Consider the following 6,784-nt stretch of genomic DNA (forward strand, 5'->3'; position numbering starts at 1 on the left):
GAAATGATGGAGGGGAGGGGGGAAATGATGAAGGGGGAATGATGGAGGGGGGAGGGGGTGAATGATGGAGGGGGGGAATGATGGACGGGGGAGGGGGGAAATGATGGAGTGAGGGAAAATGATGGAGTGGGAGGGGGGGAATGATGGGGGGGGGGAGAGGGGGAAATGATGGAGGGGGAGGGGGGAAATGATGGAGTGGGCGGAAATGAGTGAGGGGGAGGGGGGAAATGATGGAGGGGGAGGGGGGAAATGATGGAGGGGGGGAAATGATGGAGGGGGAGGGGGGGAAATGATGGAGGGGGAGGGGGAAATGATGGAGGGGGGAGGGGGGAAATGATGGAGGGGGAGGGGGGGAAATGATGGAGGGGGAGGGGGGAAATGATGGAGGGGGAAATGATGGAGGGGGGAGGGGGGAAATGATGGAGGGGGGAATAATGGGGGGGGATGATGGAGGGGGGGAATAATGGGGGGGGAATGATGGAGGAGGGGAATAATGGGTGGGGAATGATGGAGGGGGGATTGATGGAGGGGGGAAATGATGGAGGGGGAGGGGGAAATGATGGAGGTGGAGGGGGAAATGATGGAGGGGGGAAATGATGGAGGGGGGGGGGGAAAATGATGGGGAGGGAGAAGGGGAGAAATGATGGGGAGGGAGAAGGGGAGAAATGATGGGGAGGGAGGGGGGAGAAATGATGGGGAGGGAGGGGGGGAAATGATGGGGAGGGAGGGGGGGGGAATGATGGGGAGGGGGGAAATGAGGGGGAGGGGGGAAATGATGGGGAGGGAGGGGAGGGGAAATGATGAAGGGGGAATGATGGGGAGGGGAGGGGAAATGATGAAGGGGGGGAAATGATGGAGGGGGAGGGGAGGGGAAATGATGAAGGGGGGAATGATGGAGGGGGAAATGGGGAGGGGGGAATGATGGAGGGGGAGGGGGAAATGATGGAGGTGGAGGGGGGATCGGGGGAGAATGACGGAGGGGGAGGGGGGGAAATGATGGAGGGGGGAAATGATGGAGGGGGTGGGGTGAAATGATGGAGGGGGAGGGGGGAAATGATGGAGGGGAGGGGGGGAAATGATGGAGGGGAGGGGGGGAAATGATGGAGGGGGGAATGATGGAGGGGGGGAATGATGGAGGGGGAATGATGGAGGGGGTGGGGGGAAATGATGGAGGGGGAGGGGTGAAATGATGGAGGGGAGGGGGGAAATGATGGAGGGGGAAATGATAGAGGGGGAAATGATAGAGGGGGAAATGATGGAGGGGGGAAATGATGGAGGGGGGAGGGGGGAATGATGGAGGGGGAGGGGGGTAATGATGGAGGGGAGGGGGGGAAATGATGGAGGGGGGAATGATGGAGGGAGGGGGGAATGATGGAGGGGGAGGGGGTGAATGATGGAGGGGGGGAATGATGGACGGGGAGGGGGGAAATGATGGAGGGAGGGAAAATGATGGAGGGGGAGGGGGGAATGATGGGGGGGAGAGGGGGAAATGATGGAGGGAGAGGGGGGAAATGATGGAGGGGGAGGGGGGGAAATGATGGAGGGGGAGGGGGAAATGATGAAGGGGGGGAAATGATGGAGGGGGGGGGAAATGATGAAGGGGGAAATGATGAAGGGGGAAATGATGGGGAGGGGAGGGGAAATGATGAAGGGGGGGAAATGATGGAGGGGGAGGGGAGGGGAAATGATGAAGGGGGGGAAATGATGAAGGGGGGAAATGATGGAGAGGGAGGGGAGGGGAAATGATGAAGGGGGGAAATGATGAAGGGGGGGAAATGATGGAGGGGGGAAATGATGGAGGGGGAAAATGGGGGAGGGGGGAAATGGGGGAGGGAGAGGGGGAGAAATGATGGGGAGGGAGAAGGGGAGAAATGATGGGGAGGGAGGGGGGGGAATGATGGGGAGGGGGGAAATGAGGGGGAGGGGGGAAATGATGGGGAGGAAATGATGGGGGGGGGGAATGATGGGGAGGGAGAGGAGGGAATGATGGAAGGGGGAAATGATGGAGGGGGGAAATTATGGAGGGGGGAAATGATGGAGGGGGGGAAATGATGGAGGGGGGGGAAATGATGGAGGGGGAAATGGGGAGGGGGGAAATGATGGAGAGGGGAAATGGGGGAGGGGGGAAATGATGGAGGGGGGAAATGATGGAGGGGGAAATGATGGAGGGGGGAAAGATGGAGGGGGGAAAGATGGAGGGGGAGGGGGGAAAGATGGAGGTGGAGGGGGAGGGGGGGAAATGATGGAGGGGTGAGGGGGGAATGATGGAGGGGTGGAAATGATGGAGGGGGGAGGGGTGGAAATGATGGAGGGGGAGGAGGGGAAATGATGGAGGGGGAGGGGGAATGATGGAGGGGGGAATGATGGAGAGGGGAGGGGGGAATGATGGAGGGGGGAGGCAGAAAATGGAGGGGGGAGGTGGGAAATGATGTAGGGGGAGGGGGGAAATGATGGAGGGGGGTGGGGGGAAATGATGGAGGGGGGAGGGGGGAATGATGGTGGGGGAAGGGGGGGAAATGATGGAGGGGGAGGGGGGAAATGATGGAGGGGGGAAATGATGGAGGGGGGAGGGGGGAAATGTTGGAGGAGGGAGGGGGGGAAATGATGGAGGTGGAGGGGGGAAAAGATGGAGGGGGGAGGGGGGAATGATGGAGGGGGAGGGGGAAATGATGGAGGGAGGAATGATGGAGGGGGGAGGGGGGAAATGATGGAGGGGGAGGGGTGAAATGATGGAGGGGGGGAAATGATGGAGGGGGGATTGATGGAGGGGGGAAATGATGGAGGGGTGAAATGATGGAGGGGGGAGGGAGGAAATGATGGAGGGGGAGGGGTGAAATGATGGAGGGGGGGAAATGATGGAGGTGGAGGGGGGAGCAGGGGAGAATGACGGAGGGGGGAGGGGCGGGGGATTGATGGAGGGGGTGGGGTGAAATGATGGAGGGGGGAAATGATGGAGGGGGGAAATGATGGAGGGGAGGGGGGAAATGATGGAGGGGGGGAATGATGGAGTGGGAGGGGTGAAATGATGGAGGGGGAAATGATGGAGGGAGGGGGGAAATGATGGAGGGGGAAGGGGGGGAATGATGGAGGGTGGGGGGGGGAATGATGGAGGGAGACGGGGGAAATGATGGAGGGAGGGGTGAATGATGGAGGGGGGAGGGGGTGAATGATGGAGGTGGGGAATGATGGATGGGGGGAGGGGGGAAATGATGGAGGGAGGGAAAATGATGGAGGGGGAGGGGGGGAAATGATGGGGGGAGAGGGGGAAATGATGGAGGGGGGAAATGATGGAGGGGGGGGGGAAATGATGGGGGGAGAGGGGGAAATGATGGAGGGGGGGAAATGATGGAGGGAAAGGGGGGAAATGATGGAGGGGGAGGGGGGAAATGATGGATGGGTAGGGGAAATGATGGATAGGGAGGGGGAAATGATGGAGGGGGGAATGATGGGGGGAATGATGGAGGGGGGGAATGATGGAGGGGGGATTGATGGAGGGGGGAGGGGGAAATGATGGAGGGGTGAAATGATGGAGGGGGAGGGGCGAAATGATGGAGGGGTGGGGGGGGAAATGATGGAGGGGTGGGGGGGGAAATGATGGAGGGGTGAGGGGGGGAAATGATGGAGGAGGGAGGGGTGGAAATGATGGAGGGAGGAATGGGGGAGGGGGGAATGATGGAGGGGGGAGACAGAAAATGATGGAGGGGGAGGAGGGGGAAATGATGTAGGGTGGAGGGGGGAAATGATGGAGGGGGAGGGGGGAAATGATGGAGGGGGGTGGGGGGAAATGATGGAGGGGGGTGGGGGGGAAATGATGGGTGGGGGGAAATGATGGAGGGGGGTGGGGGGAAATGATGGAGAGAGGTGGGGAAATGATGGAGGGGGGTGGGGGAAATGATGGAGGGGGGAGGGGGGAATGATGGAGGGGGAGGGGGGGAAATGTTGGAGGGGGGAAATGATGGAGGGGGAGGGGGGAAATGATGGAGGGGGGAGGGGGGGAATGATGGAGGGGGGAGGGGGGAATGATGGAGGGGTGAGGGGGGAATGATGGAGGGGGAGGGGGGAAATGATGGAGGGAGGAATGATGGAGGGGGGGAGGGGGGGAAATGATGGAGGGGGAGGGGGGAAATGATGGATGGGGAGGGGGAAATGATGGATTGGGAGGGGGAAATGATGGAGGGGGGAATAATGGGGGGAATGATGGAGGGGGGGAATAATGGGGGGGGAATGATGGACGGGGGGAATAATGGGGGGGGGAATGATGGAGGGGGGAATAATGGGGGGGGGAATGATGGAGGGGGGATTGATGGAGGGAGGAAATGATGGAGGGGGGAGGGGGGAAATGATGGAGGGGGGAGGGGGGAAATGATGGAGGTGGAGGGGGGAAATGATGGAAGGGGGAGGGGGAAATGATGGAGGGGGGAAATGATGGAGGGGGGTGGGGGGAAATGATGGAGTGGGGAAATGATGGAGGGGGAGGGGGGAATGATGGATGGGGAGGGGGAAATGATGGATAGGGAGGGGGAAATGATGGATAGGGGAGGGGGGAAATGATGGAGGGGGAATAATGGGGGGGAATGATGGAGGGGGGAATAATGGGGGGGGGAATGATGGAGGGGGGATTGATGGAGGGAGGAAATGATGGAGGGGGGAGGGGGGAAATGATGGAGGGGGGAGGGGGGAAATGATAGAGGTGGAGGGGGGAAATGATGGAGGGGGGAAATGATGGAAGGGGGAGGGGGAATTGATGGAGGGGGGAAATGATGGAGGGGGGTGGGGGGAAATGATGGAGTGGGGAAATGATGGAGGGGGAGGGGGAAATGATGGAGGTGGAGGGGGGATCGGGGGAGAATGACGGAGGGGGAGGGGGGGAAATGATGGAGGGGGGAAATGATGGAGGGGTGGGGTGAAATGATGGAGGGGGAGGGGGGGAAATGATGGAGGGGAGGGGGGAATGATGGAGGGGGAGGGGGAAATGATGGAGGGGAGGGGGGAAATGATGGAGGGGAGGGGGGGAAATGATGGAGGGGAGGGGGGGAAATGATGGAGGGGGGAATGATGGAGAGGGGGGAATGATGGAGGGGGGGAATGATGGAGGGGGAGGGGTGAAATGATGGAGGGGAGGGGGGAAATGATGGAGGGGGAAATGATAGAGGGGGAAATGATGGAGGGGGGAAATGATGGAGGGGAGGGGGAATGATGGAGAGGGAGGGGGGAAATGATGGAGGGGAGGGGGGAAATGATGGAGGGGGGAATGATGGAGGGAGGGAAATGATGGGGGAGGAGGGGGTTAAATGATGGAGGGGGGGAATGATGGACGGGGAGGGGGGAAATGATGGAGGGAGGGAAAATGATGGAGGGGGAGGGGGGAATGATGGAGGGGGAGGGGGGAAATGATGGAGGGGGCGGAAATGATGGAAGGGGGAAATGATGGAGGGAGAGTGGGTAAATGATGGAGGGGGAGGGGGGTAAATGATGGAGGGGGAGGGGGGTAAATGATGGAGGGGGAGGAGGGGAAATGATGGGGGGGAGGGGGAAATGATGGAGGGGGAGGGGGAATGATGGAGGGGGAGGGGGGGAATGATGGAGGGGGGAATGATGGAGGGGAGAGGGGGGAATGATGGAGGGGGGAGGCAGAAAATGGAGGGGGGAGGAGGGGGAAATGATGTAGGGAGGAGGGGGAAATGATGTAGGGGGGAGGTGGGAAATGATGTAGGGGGAGGGGGGAAATGATGGAGGGGGGTGGGAGGAAATGATGGAGGGGGGGGGGGGAATGATGGTGGGGGAAGGGGGGGAAATGATGGAGGGTGAGGGGGGGAAATGATGGAGGGGGAGGGGGGGAAATGATGGAGGGGGGAAATGATGGAGGGGGAGGGGGGAAATGATGGAGGTGGAGGGGGGGAAATGATGGAGGTGGAGGGGGGAAATGATGGAGGGGGGAGGGGGGGAATGATGGAGGGGGAGGGGGGGAAATGATGGAGGGAGGAATGATGGAGGGGGAAGGGGGGGAATGATGGAGGGGGGAGGGGGTGAATGATGGAGGGGGGAATGATGGACGGGGGAGGGGGGAAATGATGGAGGGAGGGAAAATGATGGAGGGGAGGGGGGAAATGATGGGGGGGAGAGGGGGAAATGATGGAGGGGGAGGGGGGAAATGATGGAGGGGGCGGAAATGATGGAGGGGGGAAATGATGGAGGGGAAGGGGGGAAATGATGGATGGGTAGGGGGAAATGATGGATAGGGAGGGGGGAAATGATGGAGGGGGGGAATGATGGGGGGGAATGATGGAGGGGGGGAATGATGGAGGGGGGATTGATGGAGGGGGGAAATGATGGGGGGGGAGGGGGGAAATGATGGAGGGGGAGGGAGGAAATGATGGAGGGGAGGGGCAAAATGATGGAGGGGTGGGGGGGGGAAATGATGGAGGGGTGGGGGGGGAAATGATGGAGGGGTGAGGGGGGAAATGATGGAGGAGGGAGGGGTGGAAATGATGGAGGGAGGAATGGGGGAGGGGGGAATGATGGAGGGGTGAGACAGAAAATGATGGAGGGGGAGGAGGGGGAAATGATGTAGGGGGGAGGGGGGAAATGATGTAGGGGGAGGGGGGAAATGTTGGAGGGGGAGGGGGAAATGATGGAGGGGTGTGGGGGGAAATGATGGAGGGGGGTGGGGGGAAATGATGGGTGGGGGGAAATGATGGAGGGGGGTGGGGGGAAATGATGGAGGGGGAGGGGGGAATGATGGAGGGGGAGGGGGGGAAATGTTGGAGGGGGGAAATGATGGAGG

The sequence above is a fragment of the Chiloscyllium plagiosum genome, unplaced genomic scaffold, assembly GCF_037043375.1.
Source record: "Chiloscyllium plagiosum isolate Xiang-an unplaced genomic scaffold, Cpla_swu_hap1 HiC_scaffold_45, whole genome shotgun sequence".
NCBI lineage: Eukaryota > Metazoa > Chordata > Chondrichthyes > Orectolobiformes > Hemiscylliidae > Chiloscyllium > Chiloscyllium plagiosum.